The sequence below is a fragment of the Schistocerca gregaria genome, chromosome 3 (assembly GCF_023897955.1).
Source record: "Schistocerca gregaria isolate iqSchGreg1 chromosome 3, iqSchGreg1.2, whole genome shotgun sequence".
NCBI lineage: Eukaryota > Metazoa > Arthropoda > Insecta > Orthoptera > Acrididae > Schistocerca > Schistocerca gregaria.
This window is the reverse complement of record NC_064922.1, coordinates 29,838,051-29,856,636: the sequence shown is the minus strand read 5'-3', so window position 1 is coordinate 29,856,636 and position 18,586 is coordinate 29,838,051.

Genomic DNA, 18,586 nt, shown 5'->3' with positions numbered 1-18,586 from the left:
TTTGAATACAACAGTCACCATGCGCACTACCCTCCATGGGAGTAATGTCTCATACAGTCTACGCTTTGATCGATCCCTGGAAGACCAGTAGTAGTTTCCGATGCACATCTGGTGTCATTCTGTAATCTGTGGACAATCAGAGTGTTGGTGAAACACAGAAATTGCTTCGGGATTGATAACAACATTCACCATGTGCACTTTCCTCCACGGGAGTAATGTCTCAAACAGTCTACGCTTTGATCGTTCCCAGGAAGACCTGTAGTAGTTTCCAATGCACATCAGGAGGCAATCTGTAAACTGTGGACTATCAGAGTGTTGATGAAACACAGAAACTGCATCGGGATTGAATACAACAGTCACCATGCGCACTTTTCTCCATGGGAGTAATGTCACAAACAGTCTACGCTTTGATCGTTCCCATGAAGTCCAGTAGTAGTTACCGATGCACATCTGGAGGCATCCTGTAATCTGTGGACATTCACGGTGTTGATGGAACACAGAAACTGCATCGCGATTGAATACAACAGTCATTATGCGCACTTTCCTCTACGGGAGTAATGTCTCAAACAGTCTATGCTTTGATCGTTCCCAGGAAGACCAGTAGTAGTTTCCGATGCACATCTGGAGGCAATCTGTAAGCTGTTGACTATCAGAGTGTTGATGAAACACTGAAATTGCATCGGGATTGAATACAACAGTCATCATTCGCTCTTTCCTCCACGGGAGTAATGTCTCAAACAGTCTACGATTTGATCGTTCCCTTTAAGACCTGTAGTAGTTTCCGATGCACATCTGGAGGCATTCTGTAATCTGTGGACCTTCAAAGTGTTGATGAAACACAGAAATTGCATCGGGAATGAATACAAAAGTCACCATGCGCACTTTCCTCCTTGGGAGTAATGTCACAAACAGTCTACGCTTTGATCGTTCCCATGAAGACCATTAGTAGTTTCCCATGCAAATCTGGAGGCATTCTGTAATATGCGGACTAACTGAGTGTTGATCAAACACAGAAATTTCATCTGGATTGAATACAACAGTCACCATGCGCACTTTCCTCCACGGGAGTAATGTCTCAAACAGCCTATGTCTTGATCGTTGCCTGGAAGACCAGTAGTAGTTTCCGATGCACATCTGGAGGCAATCTGTAATCTGTGGACTATCAGAGTGTTGATGGAACACAGAAATTGCATCGGGATTGAATACAACAGTCACCATTCGCACTTTCCTCCACGGGATTAAAGTCTCAAACAGTCTACGCTTTGATCGTTCATTGGAAGACCAGTAGTAGTTTCCGATGCACATCTGGTGGCATTCTGTAATCTGTGGACTTACAGAGTGTTGGTGAAACTCAGAAATTGCATTGGGTTTGAATACAACAGTCACCATGTGCACTTTCCTCCATGGGAGTAATGTCCTATACAGTCTACCCTTTGATCGAACCCTGGAAGACCAGTAGTAGTTTCCCATGCACATCTGTGTCATTCTGTAATCTGTCGACAATCAGAGTGTTGATGAGACACAGAAATTGCATCGGGATTGATAACAACAATCACCATGTGCACTTTCCTCCACGGGAGTAATGTCTCAAACAGTCTACGCTTTGAACGTTGCCTGGAAGACCAGTAGTAGTTTCCGATGCACATCTGGTGGCATTCTGTAATCTGTGGACCTTCAAAGTGTTGATGAAACACAGAAATTGCATCGGGATTGAATACAACAGTCACCATGCGCACTTTCCTCCATGGGAGTAATGTCACAAACAGTCTACGCTTTGATCGTTCCCTGGAAGACCAGTAGAAGTTTCCGATGCACATCCGGTGGTATTCTGTAATCTATGGACTATCAGAGTGTTGATGAAACACAAAAATTGCATCGGGATTGAATACAACAGTCACCACGCGCACTTTCCTCTATAAGAGAAATGTCTCAAACTGTCTACGCTTTGATCGTTCCCTGGAAGACCAGTAGAAGTTTCCGATGCACATCCTGTGGTATTCTGTAATCTATGGACTATCAGAGTGTTGATGAAACACAAAAATTGCACCGCAATTGAAAACAACAGTCACCATGCGCACTTTCCTCCATGGGAGTAATGACTCAAACAGTATACGATTTCATCGTTCCCAGGAAGCCCAGTAGTAGTTTCCGATGCACATCTGGAGGCAATCTGTAATCTATGGACTATCAGAGTGTTGATGAAACACAGAAATTGCATCGGGAATGAATACAACAGTCACCATGCGCACTTTCCTCTACAAGAGAAATGTCTCAAACAGTCTACACTTTGATCGTTACCTGGAAGACCAGTAGAAGTTTCCGATGCACATCCGGTGGTATTCTGTAATCTATGGACTATCAGAGTGTTGATGAAACACAAAAATTGCATCGGGATTGATAACAACAGTCACCATGCGCACTTTCCTCCACGGGAGTAATGTCTCAAACAGTCTACGCTTTGATCGTTCCCTGGAAGACCAGTAGTAGTTTCCGATGCACATCTGGAGGCATTCTGTAATCTGTGGACTATCTGAGTGTTGATGAAACACAGAAATTACATCGGGATTGAATACAACAGTCACCATGCGCACTTTCCTCCATGGGAGTAATGACTCAAACAGTATATGATTTGATCGTTAACAGGAAGCCCAGTAGTAGTTTCTGATGCACAACTGGAGGCAATCTGTAATCTATAGACTATCAGAGTGTTGATGAAACACAGAAATTGCATCGGGAATGAATACAACAGTCACCATGCGCACTTTCCTCCTTGGGAGTAATGTCACATACTGTCTACGCTTTGATCGTTCCCATGAAGACCAGTAGTAGTTTCCGATGCATATCTGGAGGCATTCTGTAATCTGCGGACTAACTGAGTGTTGATCAAACACAGAAATTTCATCCGGATTGAATACAACAGTCACCATGCGCACTTTCCTCCACGGGAGTAATGTCTCAAAAAGCCTATGTTTTGATCGTTGCCTGGAAGACCTGTAGTAGTTTCCGATGCACATCTGGAGGCATTCTGTAATCAGTGGACCTTCAAAGTGTTGATGAAACACAGGAATTGCCGCGGGATTGAATACAACAGTCACCATGCACACTTTCCTCCATGGGAGTAATGTATCAAACAGTCTACGATATGATCGTTCCCTGGAAGACCAGTAGTAGTTTCCGATGCACATCTGGAGGCATTCTGTAATCTGTGGACCTTCAAAGTGTTGATTTAACACAGAATTTGCATCGGGATTGAATACAACAGTCACCATGCGCACTTTCCTCTATAAGAGAAATGTCTCAAACAGGCTACGCTTTGATCGTTCCCGGGGAGACCTGTAGAAGTTTCCGATGCACATCCTGTGGTATTCTGTAATCTATGGACTATCAGAGTGTTGATGAAATCCAGATATTGCATCGGGATTGATAACAACAGTCACCATGCGCACTTTCCTCCATGGGAGTAATGACTCAAACAGTATACGATTTAGTCGTTCCCAGGAAGCCCAGTAGTAGTTTCCGATGCACATCTGGAGGCAATCTGTAATCTATGGACTATCAGAGTGTTGATGAAACACAGAAATTGCATCGGGAATGAATACAATAGTCACCATGCCCACTTTCCTCCTTGGGAGTAATGTCACTAATAGTCTACGCTTTGATCGTTCCCATGAAGTCCATTAGTAGTTTCCGATGCACATCTGGAGGCATTCTGTAATCTGTGGACCTTCAAAGTGTTGATGGAACACAGAAATTGCATCGGGATTTAATACAACAGTCACCATGCGCACTTTCATCCATTGGAGTAATGTCTCAAACAGCCTATTCTTTGGTCGTTCCCAGGAAGACCAGTAGTAGTTTCCGATGCACATCTGGAGACAATCTGTAATCTGTGGACTATCAGAGTGTTGTAGAAACACATTAATTGCATCGGGATTGAATACAACTGTCACCATCCGCACTTACCTCTATGGGAGTAACGTCTGAAACAGACTACGATTTGATCGCTAACTGGAAGTCCAGTAGTAGTATCCAATACACATCTGGTGGCATTCTGTAATCTGTGGACTGTCAGAGTGTTGATGAAACACAGAAATGGCATCGGGATTGAATACAACAGTCACCATCCACGCATTCCTCCATGGGAGTAATGTCTCAAACAGTCTACGCTTTGATCGTTCCTTGGAAGACCAGAAGTAGTTTCCGATGCACATCTGGTATCATTCTGTAATCAATGGACTATCAGTGTTGATGAAACACAGAAATAGCATCGAGATTGATAACAACAGTCATTATGCGCACTTTCCTCCACGGGAGTAATGTCACAAACAGACTACGCTTTGATGGTACCCAGGAAGACCAGTAGTAGTTTCCGATGCATATCTGGATGCATTCTGTAATCTGTGGACTAACTGAGTGTTGATGAAACACAGAAATTTCATCAGGATTGAATGCAACAGTCACCATGCGTACTTTTCTCCACGGGAGTAATGTCTCAAACAGTCTAAGCTTTCATCGTTCCCAGGAAGACCAGTAGTAGTTTCCGATGCACATCTGGAGGCAATCTGTAAGCTGTTGACAATCAGAGTGTTGATGAAACACAGAAATTGCATCGGGATTGAATACAACAGTCATCATTCGCACTTCCCTCCATGGGTTCAATGTCTCAAACAGTCTACGATTTGATCGTTCCCTGGAAGACCAGTAGTAGTTTCCGATGCACATCTGGAGGCATTCTGTAATCTGTGGACCTTCAAAGTGTTGATGAAACACAGAAATTGCATCGGGATTGAATACAACAGTCACCATGCGCACTTTCCTCTATAAGAGAAATGTCTCAAACAGTCTACGCTTTGATCGTTCCCTGGAAGACCAGTAGAAGTTTCCGATGCACATCCTGTGGTATTCTGTAATCTATGGACTATCAGAGTGTTGATGAAACACAAAAATTGCATCGGGATTGATAACAACAGCCACCATGCGCACTTTCCTCCATGGGAGTAATGACTCAAACAGTATACGATTTGATCGTTCCCAGGAAGCCCAGTAGTAGTTTCCGAAGCATATCTGGAGGCAATCTGTAATCTATGGACTATCAGAGTGTTGATGAAACACAGAAATTGCATCGGGAATGAATACAACAGTCACCATGCGCACTTTCCTCCTTGGGAGTAATGTCACAAACAGTCTACGCCTTGATCGTTCCCATGAAGACCATTAGTAGTTTCCCATGCACATCTGGAGGCATTCTGTAATCTGCGGACTAACTGAGTGTTGATCAAACACAGAAATTTCATTCGGATTTAATACAACAGTCACCATGCGCACTTTCCTCCACGGGAGTAATGTCTCAAACAGCCTATGATTTGATCGTTGCCATGAAGACCAGTAGTAGTTTCCGATGCACATCTGGAGGCATTCTGTAATCTGTGGTCAATCAGAGTGTTGATGAAACACAGAAAGTGCATCGGGATTGAATACAACAGTCACCATGCGCACTTTCATCCATGGGAGTAATGTCTCAAACAGTCTATTCTTTGGTCGTTCCCAGGAAGACTAGTAGTAGATTCCGATGCACATCTGGAGGCAATCTGTAATCTATGGACTATCAGAGTGTTGATGAAACACAGAAATTGCATCGGGATTGAATGCAACAGTCACCATGCGCACTTTCCTCCACGGGAGTAATGTCTCAAACAGTCTATGCTTTGATCGTTCCCTGTAAGACCAGTAGTAGTTTCCGATGCACATCTGGTGGCATTCTGTAATCTGTGGACTATCTGAGTGTTGATGAAAAACAGAAATTCCATCGGGATTGAATACAACAGTCACCATGCGCACTACCTTCCATGGGAGTAATGTCTCATACAGTCTACGCTTTGATCGATCCCTGGAAGACCAGTAATAGTTTCCGATGCACATCTGGTGTCATTCTGTAATCTGTGGACAATCAGAGTGTTGATGAAACACAGAAATTGCTTCGGGATTGATAACAACATTCACCATGTGCACTTTCCTCCATGGGAGTAATGTCCCATACAGTCTACGCTTTGATCGATCCCTGGAAGACCAGTAGTAGTTTCCGATGCACATCTGTGTCATTCTGTAATCTGTGGACAATCAGAGTGTTGATGAAACACAGAAATTGCATCGGGATTGATAACAACATTCAACGTGTGCACTTTCCTTCTCGGGAGTAATGTCTCAAACAGTGTACGCTTTGAACGTTCCCTGGAAGACCAGTAGTAGTTTCCGATGCACATCTGGAGGCATTCTGTAATCTGTGGACTATCTGAGTGTTGATGAAACACAGACATTCCATCGGGATTGAATACAACAGTCACCATGCGCACTATCCTCCATGGGAGTAATGTCTCATACAGTCTACGCTTTGATCGATCCCTGGAAAACCAGTACTAGTTTCCGATGCACATCTGGAGGAATTCTGTAATCTGTGGACTAACCGAGTGTTGATGAAACACAGATATTTCATCAGGATTGAATACAACAGTCACCATGCGTACATTTCTCCACGGGAGTAATGTCTCAAACAGTCTATGCTTTGATCGTTCCCTGGAAGACCAGTAGTAGTTTCCGATGCACATCTGGTGGCATTCTGTAATCTGTGGAAATTCAATGTGTTGATGAAACACGGAAATTGCATCGGGATTGAATACAACAGTCACCATGCGCACTTTCCTCTATAAGAGAAATGTCTCAAAAAGTCTACGCTTTGATCGTTCCCTGGAAGACCAGTAAAAGTTTCCGATGCACATCTGGTGGTATTCTGTAATCTATGGACTATCAGAGTGTTGATGAAACACAAAAATTGCATCGGGATTGGTAACAACAGTCACCATGCGCACTTTCCTCCATGGGAGTAATGTCTCAAACAGTCTGCGCTTTGATCGTCCCCTGGAAGACCAGTAGTAGTTTCCGATGCACATCTGGAGGCATTCTGTAATCTGTGGACTATCTGAGTGTTGATGAAACACAGAAATTGCATCGGGATTGAATACAACAGTCACCATGCGCACTTTCCTCCATGGGAGCAATGACTCAAACAGTATACGATTTGATCGTTAACAGGAAGCGCAGTAGTAGTTTTCGATGCACATCTGGAGGCAATCTGTAATCTATGGACTGTCAGAGTGTTGATGAAACACAGAAATTGTATCGGGATTGAATACAACAGTCAACATGCGCACTTTCCTCCTTTCGCGTAATGTCACAAACAGTCTATGCTTTGATCGTTCCCATGAAGACCAGTAGTAGTTTCCGAACACATCTGGAGGCATTCTGTAATCTGCGGACTAACTGAGTGTTGATCAAACACAGAAATTTCATCCGGATTGAATACAACAGTCACCATGCGCACTTTCCTCCGTGGGTGTAATGTCACAAACAGTCTACGCTTTGATCGTTCCCAGGAAAACCAGTAGTAGTTTCAGATGCATATCTGGAGGCATTCTGTAATCTGTGGACTAACCGAGTGTTGATGAAACACAATAATTGCATCGGGTTTGGTAACAACAGTCACCATGCGCACTTTCCTCCACAGGAATAATGTCTCAAACAGTCTACGCTTTGATCGTTCCCTGGAAGACCAGTAGTAGTTTCCGAAGCACATCTGGAGGCATTCTGTAATCTGTGGACTATCTGAGTATTAATGAAACACAGAAATTGCATCGGGATTGAATGCAACTGTCACCATGCGCACTTTCCTCCACGGGAGTAATGTCTCGAACAGTCTATGCTTTGATCCTTCCCTGTAAGACCAGTAGTAGTTTCCGATGCACATCTGGTGGCATTCTGTAATCTGTGGACTATCTGAGTGTTGATGAAAAACAGAAATTCCATCGGGATTGAATACAACAGTCACCATGCCCACTACCCTCCATGGGAGTAATGTCTCATACAGTCTACGCTTTGATCGATCCCTGGAAGACCAGTAGTAGTTTCCGATGCACATCTGGTGTCATTCTGTAATCTGTGGACTATCTGAGTGTTGATGAAAAACAGAAATTCCATCGGGATTGAATACAACAGTCACCATGCGCACTACCCTCCATGGGAGTAATGGCTCATACAGTCTACGCTTTGATCGATCCCTGGAAGACCGGTAGTAGTTTCCGATGCACATCTGGAGGCAATCTGTAATCTATGGACTATCACAGTGTTGATGAAACACAGAAATTGCATCGGGATTGAATGCAACAGTCACCATGCGCACTTTCCTCCACGGGAGTAATGTCTCAAACAGTCTATGCTTTGATCGTTCGCTGTAAGACCAGTAGTAGTTTCCGATGCACATCTGGTGGCATTCTGTAATCTGTGGACTATCTGAGTGTTGATGAAAAACAGAAATTCCATCGGGATTGAATACAACAGTCACCATGCGCACTACCCTCCATGGGAGTAATGTCTCATACAGTCTACGCTTTGATCGATCCCTGGAAGACCAGTAGTAGTTTCCGATGCACATCTGGTGTCATTCTGTAATCTGTGGACAATCGGAGTGTTGATGAAACACAGAAATTGATTCGAGATTGATAACAACATTCACCATGTGCACTTTCCTCCATGGGAGTAATGTCCTATACAGTCTACGCTTTGATCGATCCCTGGAAGACCAGTAGTAGTTTCCGATGCACATCTGTGTCATTCTGTAATCTGTGGACAATCAGAGTGTTGATGAAACACAGAAATTGCATCGGGATTGATAACAACATTCAACGTGTGCACTTTCCTCCACGGGAGTAATGTCTCAAACAGTGTACGCTTTGAACGTTCCCTGGAAGACCAGTAGTAGTTTCCGATGCACATCTGGTGGCATTCTGTAATCTGTGGACCTTCAATGTGTTGATGAAACCCGGAAATTGCATCGGGATTGAATATAACAGTCACCATGCGCACTTTCCTCTATAAGAGAAATGTCTCAAACAGTCTACGGTTTGATCGTTCCCTGGAAGACCAGTAGAAGTTTCCGATGCACATCCGGTGGTATTCTGTAATCTATGGACTATCAGAGTGTTGATGAAACACAAAAATTGCATCGGGATTGGTAACAACAGTCACCATGCGCACTTACCTCCACGGGAGTAATGTCTCAAACAGTCTACGCTTTGATCGTTCCCATGAAGACCAGTAGTAGTTTCCGAACACATCTGGAGGCATTCTGTAATCTGCGGACTAACTGAGTATTGATCAAACACAGATATTTCATCCGGATTGAATACAACAGTCACCATGCGCACTTTCCTCCACGGGAGTAATGTCTCAAACAGCCTATGATTTGATCGTTGCCTGGAAGACCAGTAGTAGTTTCCGATGCACATCTGGAGGCATTCTGTAATATGTGGACCCTCAACGTGTTGATGAAACACAGGAATTGCCGCGGGATTGAATACAACAGTCACCATGCACACTTTCCTCCATGGGAGTAATGTATCAAACAGTCTACGATTTGATCGTTCCCTGGAAGACCAGTAGTAGTTTCCGATGCACATCTGGAGTCATTCTGTAATCTGTGGACCTTCAAAGTGTTGATGAAACACAGAAATTGCATCGGGATTGAATACAACAGTCACCATGCGCACTTTCCTCTATAAGAGAAATGTCTCAAACAGTCTACGCTTTGATCGTTCCCTGGAAGACCAGTAGAAGTTTCCGATGCACATCCTGTGGTATTCCGTAATCTATGGACTATCAGAGTGTTGATGAAACACAAAAATTGCATCGGGATTGATAACAACAGTCACCATGCGCACTATCCTCCATGGGAGTAATGTATCAAACAGTCTACGATTTGATCGTTCCCTGGAAGACCAGTAGTAGTTTCCGATGCACATCTGGAGTCATTCTGTAATCTGTGGACCTTCAAAGTGTTGATGAAACACAGAAATTGCATCGGGATTGAATACAACAGTCACCATGCGCACTTTCCTCTATAAGAGAAATGTCTCAAACAGTCTACGCTTTGATCGATCCCTGGAAAACCAGTAGCAGTTTCCGATGCACATCTGGTGTCATTCTGTAATCTGTGGACTAACTGAGTGTTGATGAAACACAGAAATTGCATCGCGAATGAATACAACAGTCACCAACCCCTCTTTCCTCAATGTGAGTAATTTCTCAAACAGTCTATGCTTTGATCGTTCCCTGGAAGACCAGTAGTAGTTTCCGATTCACATCTGGAGGCATTCTGTAATCTGTGGACCTTCAAAGTGTTGATGAAACACAGAAATTGCATCGGGATTGAATACAACAGTCACCATGCGCACGTTCCTCCGTGGGTGTAATGTCACAAACAGTCTATGCTTTGATCGTTCCCAGGAAAACCAGTAGTAGTTTCCGATGCATATCTGGAGGCATTCTGTAATCTGTGGACTAACCGAGTGTTGATGAAACACAGAAATTTCATCAGGATTGAATACAACAGTCACCATGCGTACTTTTCTCCACGGGAGTAATGTCTCAAACAGTCTATGCTTTGATCGTTCCCTGGAAGACCAGTAGTAGTTTCCGATGCACATCTGGTGTCATTCTGTAATCTGTGGACCTTCAAAGTGTTGATGAAACACAGAAATTGCATCGGGATTGAATACAACAGTCACCATGCGCACTTTCCTCTATAAGAGAAATGTCTCAAACAGTCTACGCTTTGATCGTTCCCTGGAAGACCAGTAGAAGTTTCCGATGCACATCCGGTGGTATTCTGTAATCTATGGACTATCAGAGTGTTGATGAAACACAAAAATTGCATCGGGATTGGTACCAACAGTCACCATGCGCACTTTCCTCCACGGGAGTAATGTCTCAAACAGTCTACGCTTTGATCGTTCCCTGGAAGACCAGTAGTAGTTTCCGATGCACATCTGGAGGCATTCTGTAATCTGTGGACTATCTGAGTGTTGATGAAACACAGAAATTGCATCGGGATTGAATACAACAGTCACCATGCGCACTATCCTCCATGGGAGTAATGACTCAAACAGTATACGATTTGATCGTTAACAGGAAGCCCAGTAGTAGTTTCCGATGCACATCTGGAGGCAATCTGTAATCTATGGACTATCAGAGTGTTGATGAAACACAGAAATTGCATCGGGATTGAATACAACAGTCAACATGCGCACTTTCCTCCTTAGGAGTAATGTCACAAACAGTCTACGCTTTGATCGTTCCCATGAAGACCAGTAGTAGTTTCCGAACTCATCTGGAGGCATTCAGTAATCTGCGGACTAACTGAGTATTGATCAAACACAGATATTTCATCCGGATTGAATACAACAGTCACCATGCGCACTTTCCTCCACGGGAGTAATGTCTCAAACAGCCTATGTTTTGATCGTTGCCTGGAAGACCAGTAGTAGTTTCCGATGCACATCTGGAGGCATTCTGTAATCTGTGGACCTTCAAAGTGTTGATGAAACACAGGAATTGCCGCGGGATTGAATACAACAGTCACCATGCACACTTTCCTCCATGGGAGTAATGTATCAAACAGTCTACGATTTGATCGTTCCCTGGAAGACCAGTAGTAGTTTCCGATGCACATCTGGAGTCATTCTGTAATCTGTGGACCTTCAAAGTGTTGATGAAACACAGAAATTGCATCGGGATTGAATACAACAGTCACCATGCGCACGTTCCTCCGTGGGTGTAATGTCACAAACAGTCTATGCTTTGATCGTTCCCAGGAAAACCAGTAGTAGTTTCCGATGCATATCTGGAGGCATTCTGTAATCTGTGGACTAACCGAGTGTTGATGAAACACAGAAATTTCATCAGGATTGAATACAACAGTCACCATGCGTACTTTTCTCCACGGGAGTAATGTCTCAAACAGTCTATGCTTTGATCGTTCCCTGGAAGACCAGTAGTAGTTTTCGATGCACATCTGGTGTCATTCTGTAATCTGTGGACCTTCAAAGTGTTGATGAAACACAGAAATTGCATCGGGATTGAATACAACAGTCACCATGCGCACATTCCTCTATAAGAGAAATGTCTCAAACAGTCTACGGTTTGATCGTTCCCTGGAAGACCGGTAGAAGTTTCCGATGCACATCCGGTGGTATTCTGTAATCTATGGAGTATCAGAGTGTTGATGAAACACAAAAATTGCATCGGGATTGGTACCAACAGTCACCATGCGCACTTTCCTCCACGGGAGTAATGTCTCAAACAGTCTACGCTTTGATCGTTCCCTGGAAGACCAGTAGTAGTTTCCGATGCACATCTGGAGGCATTCTGTAATCTGTGGACTTTCTGAGTGTTGATGAAACACAGAAATTGCATCGGGATTGAATACAACAGTCACCATGCGCACTATCCTCCATGGGAGTAATGACTCAAACAGTATACGATTTGATCGTTAACAGGAAGCCCAGTAGTAGTTTCCGATGCACATCTGGAGGCAATCTGTAATCTATGGACTATCAGAGTGTTGATGAAACACAGAAATTGCATCGGGATTGAATACAACAGTCAACATGCGCACTTTCCTCCTTAGGAGTAATGTCACAAACAGTCTACGCTTTGATCGTTCCCATGAAGACCAGTAGTAGTTTCCGAACTCATCTGGAGGCATTCAGTAATCTGCGGACTAACTGAGTATTGATCAAACACAGATATTTCATCCGGATTGAATACAACAGTCACCATGCGCACTTTCCTCCACGGGAGTAATGTCTCAAACAGCCTATGTTTTGATCGTTGCCTGGAAGACCAGTAGTAGTTTCCGATGCACATCTGGAGGCATTCTGTAACCTGTAGACCTTCAAAGTGTTCATGAAACACAGATATTGCATCGGGATTGAATACAACAGTCACCATGCGCACTTTCCTCCGTGGGTGAAATGTCACAAACAGTCTATGCTTTGATCGTTCCCAGGAAAACCAGTAGTAGTTTCCGATGCATATCTGGAGGCATTCTGTAATCTGTGGACTAACCGAGTGGTGATGAAACACAGAAATTTCATCTGGATTGAATACAACAGTCACCATGCGTACTTTTCTCCACGGGAGTAATGTCTTAAACAGTCTATGCTTTGATCGTTCCCTGGAAGACCAGTAGTAGTTTCCGATGCACATCTGGTGTCATTCTGTAATCTGTGGACCTTCAAAGTGTTGATGAAACACAGAAATTGCATCGGGATTGAATACAACAGTCACCATGCACACTTTCCTCCATGGGAGTAATGACTCAAACAGTATACGATTTGATCGTTAACAGGAAGCCCAGTAGTAGTTTCCGATGCACATCTGGAGGCAATCTGTAATCTATGGACTATCAGAGTGTTGATGAAACACAGAAATTGCATCGTGATTGAATACAACAGTCACCATGCGCACTTTCCTCCTTGGGAGTAATGTCACAAACAGTCTACGCTTTGATCGTTCCCATGAAGACCAGTAGTAGTTTCCGAACAGATCTGGAGGCATTCTGTAATCTGCGGACTAACTGAGTGTTGATCAAACACAGAAATTTCATCCGGATTGAATACAACAGTCACCATGCGCACTTTCCTCCACGGGAGTAATGTCTCAAACAGCCTATGTTTTGATCGTTGCCTGGAAGACCAGTAGTAGTTTTGGATGCAAATCTGGAGGCATTCTGTAATCTGTGGACCTTCAAAGTGTTGATGAAACACAGGAATTGCCGCGGGATTGAATACAACAGTCACCATGCACACTTTCTTCCATGGGAGTAATGTATCAAACAGTCTACGATTTGATCGTTCCCTGGAAGACCAGTAGTAGTTTCCGATGCACATCTGGAGTCATTCTGTAATCTGTGGACCTTCGAAATGTTGCTGAAACACAGAAATTGCATCGGGATTGAATACAACAGTCACCATGCGCACTTTCCTCTATAAGAGAAATGTGTCAAACAGTCTAAGCTTTGATCGTTCCCTGGAAGACCAGTAGAAGTATCCGATGCACATCTGGTGTCATTCTGTAATCTGTGGACTAACTGAGTGTTGATGAAACACAGAAATTGCATCGGGAATGAATACAACAGTCACCATCCCCTCTTTCCTCAATGTGAGTTATGTCTCAAACAGTCTATGCTTTGATCGTTCCCTGGAAGACCAGTAGTAGTTTCCGATGCACATCTGGAGGCATTCTGTAATCTGTGGACCTTCAAAGTGTTGATGAAACACAGAAATTGCATCGGGATTGAATACAACAGTCACCATGCGCACTTTCCTCCGTGGGTGTAATGTCACAAACAGTCTACGCTTTGATCGTTCCCAGGAAAACCAGTAGTAGTTTCCGATGCATATCTGGAGGCATTCTGTAATCTATGGACTAACCGAGTGTTGATGAAACACAGAAATTTCATCAGGATTGAATACAACAGTCACCATGCGTACTTTTCTCCACGGGAGTAATGTCTCAAACAGTCTATGCTTTGATCGTTCCCTGGAAGACCAGTAGTAGTTTCCGATGCACATCTGGTGGCATTCTGTAATCTGTGGACCTTCAAAGTGTTGATGAAACACAGAAATTGCATCGGGATTGAATACAACAGTCACCATGCGCACTTTCCTCTATAAGAGAAATGTCTCAAACAGTCTACGCTTTGATCGTTCCCTGGAAGACCAGTAGAAGTTTCCGATGCACATCCGGTGGTATTCTGTAATCTATGGACTATCAGAGTGTTGATGAAACACAAAAATTGCATCGGGATTGGTAACAACAGTCACCATGCGCACTTTCCTCCACGGGAGTAATGTCTCAAACAGTCTACGCTTTGATCGTTCCCTGGAAGACCAGTAGTAGTTTCCGATGCACATCTGGAGGCATTCTGTAATCTGTGGACTATCTGAGTGTTGATGAAACACAGAAATTGCATCGGGATTGAATACAACAGTCACCATGCGCACTTTCCTCCTTGGGAGTAATGTCACAAACAGTCTACGTTTTGATCGTTCCCATGAAGACCAGTAGTAGTTTCCGAACACATCTGGAGGCATTCTGTAATCTGCGGACTAACTGAGTGTTGATCAAACACAGAAATTTCATCCGGATTGAATACAACAGTCACCATGCGCACTTTCCTCCACGGGAGTAATGTCTCAAACAGCCTATGTTTTGATCGTTGCCTGGAAGACCAGTAGTAAATTCCGATGCACATCTGGAGGCATTCTGTAATCTGTGGACCTTCAAAGTGTTGATGAAACACAGGAATTGCCGCGGGATTGAATACAACAGTCACCATGCACACTTTCCTCCATGGGAGTAATGTATCAAACAGTCTACGATTTGATCGTTCCCTGGAAGACCAGTAGAAGTTTCCGATGCACATCCGGTGGTATTCTGTAATCTATGGAGTATCAGAGTGTTGATGAAACACAAAAATTGCATCGGGATTGGTAACAACAGTCACCATGCGCACTTTCCTCCACGGGAGTAATGGCTCAAACAGTCTACGCTTTGATCGTTCCCTGGAAGACCAGTAGTAGTTTCCGATGCACATCTGGAGTCATTCTGTAATCTGTGGACTATCTGAGTGTTGAAGAAACACAGAAATTGCATCGGGATTGAATACAACAGTCACCATCCGCACTTTAGTCTATGGGAGTAACGTCTGAAACAGTCTACGCTTTGATCGCTAACTGGACGTCCAGTAGTAGTATCCAATACACATCTGGTGGCATTCTGTAATCTGTGGACTGTCAGAGTGTTGATGAAACACAGAAATAGCATCGGGATTGAATACAACAGTCACCATCCACACATTCCTCCATGGGAGTAATGTCTCAAACAGTCTACGCTTTGATCGTTCCCTGGAAGACCAGAAGTATTTTCCAATGCACATCTGGTATCATTCTGTAATCTATGGACTATCAGTGTTGATGAAACACAGAAATAGCATCGGGATTGATAACAACAATCATTATGCGCACTTTCCTCCACGGAAGTAATGTCACAAACAGACTACGCTTTGATGGTACCCAGGAAGACCAGTAGTAGTTTCCGATGCATATCTGGAGACATTCTGTAATCTGTGGACTAACTGAGTGTTGATGAAACACAGAAATTTCATCAGGATTGAAGACAACAGTCACCATGCGTACTTTCCTCCACGGGAGTAATGTCTCAAACATTCTAAGCTTTGATCGTTCCCAGGAAGACCAGTAGTAGTTTCCGATGCACATCTGGAGGCAATCTGTAAGCTGTTGACTATCAGAGTGTTGATGAAACACAGAAATTGCATCGGGATTGAATACAACTGTCACCATGCGCACTTTCCTCTATAAGAGAAATGTCTCAAACAGTCTACGCTTTGATCGTTCCCTGGAAGACCAGTAGAAGTTTCCGATGCACATCCTGTGGTATTCTGTAATCTATGGACTATCAGAGTGTTGATGAAACACAAAAATTGCATCGGGATTGATAACAACAGTCACCATGCGCACTTTCCTCCATGGGAGTAATGACTCAAACAGTATTCGATTTGATCGTTCCCAGGAAGCACAGTAGTAGTTTCCGAAGTACATCTGGAGGCAATCTGTAATCTATGGACTATCAGAGTGTTGATGAAACACAGAAATTGCATCGGGAATGAATACAACAGTCACCATGCGCACTTTCCTCCTTTTGAGTAATGTCACAAAAAGTCTACGCTTTGATCGTTCCCATGAAGACCATTAGTAGTTTCCCATGCACATCTGGAGGCATTCTGTAATCTGCGGACTAACTGAGTGTTGATGAAACACAGAAATTTCATCAGGATTGAATACAACAGTCACCATGCGTACTTTTCTCCACGGGAGTAATGTCTCATACAGTCTACGCTTTGATCGATCCCTGGAAAACCAGTAGTAGTTTCTGATGCACATCTGGTGTCATTCTGTAATCTGTGGACTAACTGTTGATGAAACACAGAAATTGCATCGGGAATGAATACAACAGTCACCATCCCCTCTTTCCTCAATGTGAGTAATGTCTCAAACAGTCTATGATTTGATCGTTCCCTGGAAGACCAGTAGTAGTCTCCGATGCACATCTGGAGGCATTCTGTAATCTGTGGAACTTCAAAGTCTTGATGAAACACAGAAATTGCACCGGGATTGAATACAACAGTCACAATGCGCACTTTCCTCCGTGGGAGTAATGTCACAAACAGTCTACGCTTTGATCGTACCCAGGAAAACCAGTAGTAGTTTCCGATGCATATCTGGAGGCATTCTGTAATCTGTGGACTAACCGAGTGTTGATCAAACACAGAAATTTCATCAGGATTGAAGACAACAGTCACCATGCGTACTTTCCTCCACGGGAGTAATGTCTCAAACAGTCTAAGCTTTGATCGTTCCCAGGAAGACCAGTAGTAGTTTCCGATGCACATTTGGAGGCAATCTGTAAGCTGTTGACTATCAGAGTGTTGATGAAACACAGAAATTGCATCGGGATTGAATACAACTGTCACCATGCGCACTTTCCTCTATAAGAGAAATGTCTCAAACAGTCTACGCTTTGATCGTTCCCTGGAAGACCAGTAGAAGTTTCCGATGCACATCCTGTGGTATTCTGTAATCTATGGACTATCAGAGTGTTGATGAAACACAAAAATTGCATCGGGATTGATAACAACAGTCACCATGCGCACTTTCCTCCATGGGAGTAATGACTCAAACAGTATTCGATTTGATCGTTCCCAGGAAGCACAGTAGTAGTTTCCGAAGTACATCTGGAGGCAATCTGTAATCTATGGACTATCAGAGTGTTGATGAAACACAGAAATTGCATCGGGAATGAATACAACAGTCACCATGCGCACTTTCCTCCTTTTGAGTAATGTCACAAACAGTCTACGCTTTGATCGTTCCCATGAAGACCATTAGTAGTTTCCCATGCACATCTGGAGGCATTCTGTAATCTGCGGACTAACTGAGTGTTGATGAAACACAGAAATTTCATCAGGATTGAATACAACAGTCACCATGCGTACTTTTCTCCACGGGAGTAATGTCTCATACAGTCTACGCTTTGATCGATCCCTGGAAAACCAGTAGTAGTTTCCGATGCACATCTGGTGTCATTCTGTAATCTGTGGACTAACTGTTGATGAAACACAGGAATTGCATCGGGAATGAATACAACAGTCACCATCCCCTCTTTCCTCAATGTGAGTAATGTCTCAAACAGTCTATGATTTGATCGTTCCCTGGAAGACCAGTAGTAGTCTCCGATGCACATCTGGAGGCATTCTGTAATCTGTGGAACTTCAAAGTGTTGATGAAACACAGAAATTGCACCGGGATTGAATACAACAGTCACAATGCGCACTTTCCTCCGTGGGAGTAATGTCACAAACAGTCTACGCTTTGATCGTACCCAGGAAAACCAGTAGTAGTTTCCGATGCATATCTGGAGGCATTCTGTAATCTGTGGACTAACCGAGTGTTGATGAAACACAGAAATTTCATCAGGATTGAATACAACAGTCACCATGCGTACTTTTCTCCACGGGAGTAATGTCTCAAACAGTCTATGCTTTGATCGTTCCCTGGAAGACCAGTAGTAGTTTCCGATGCACATCTGGTGGCATTCTGTAATCTGTGGACCTTCA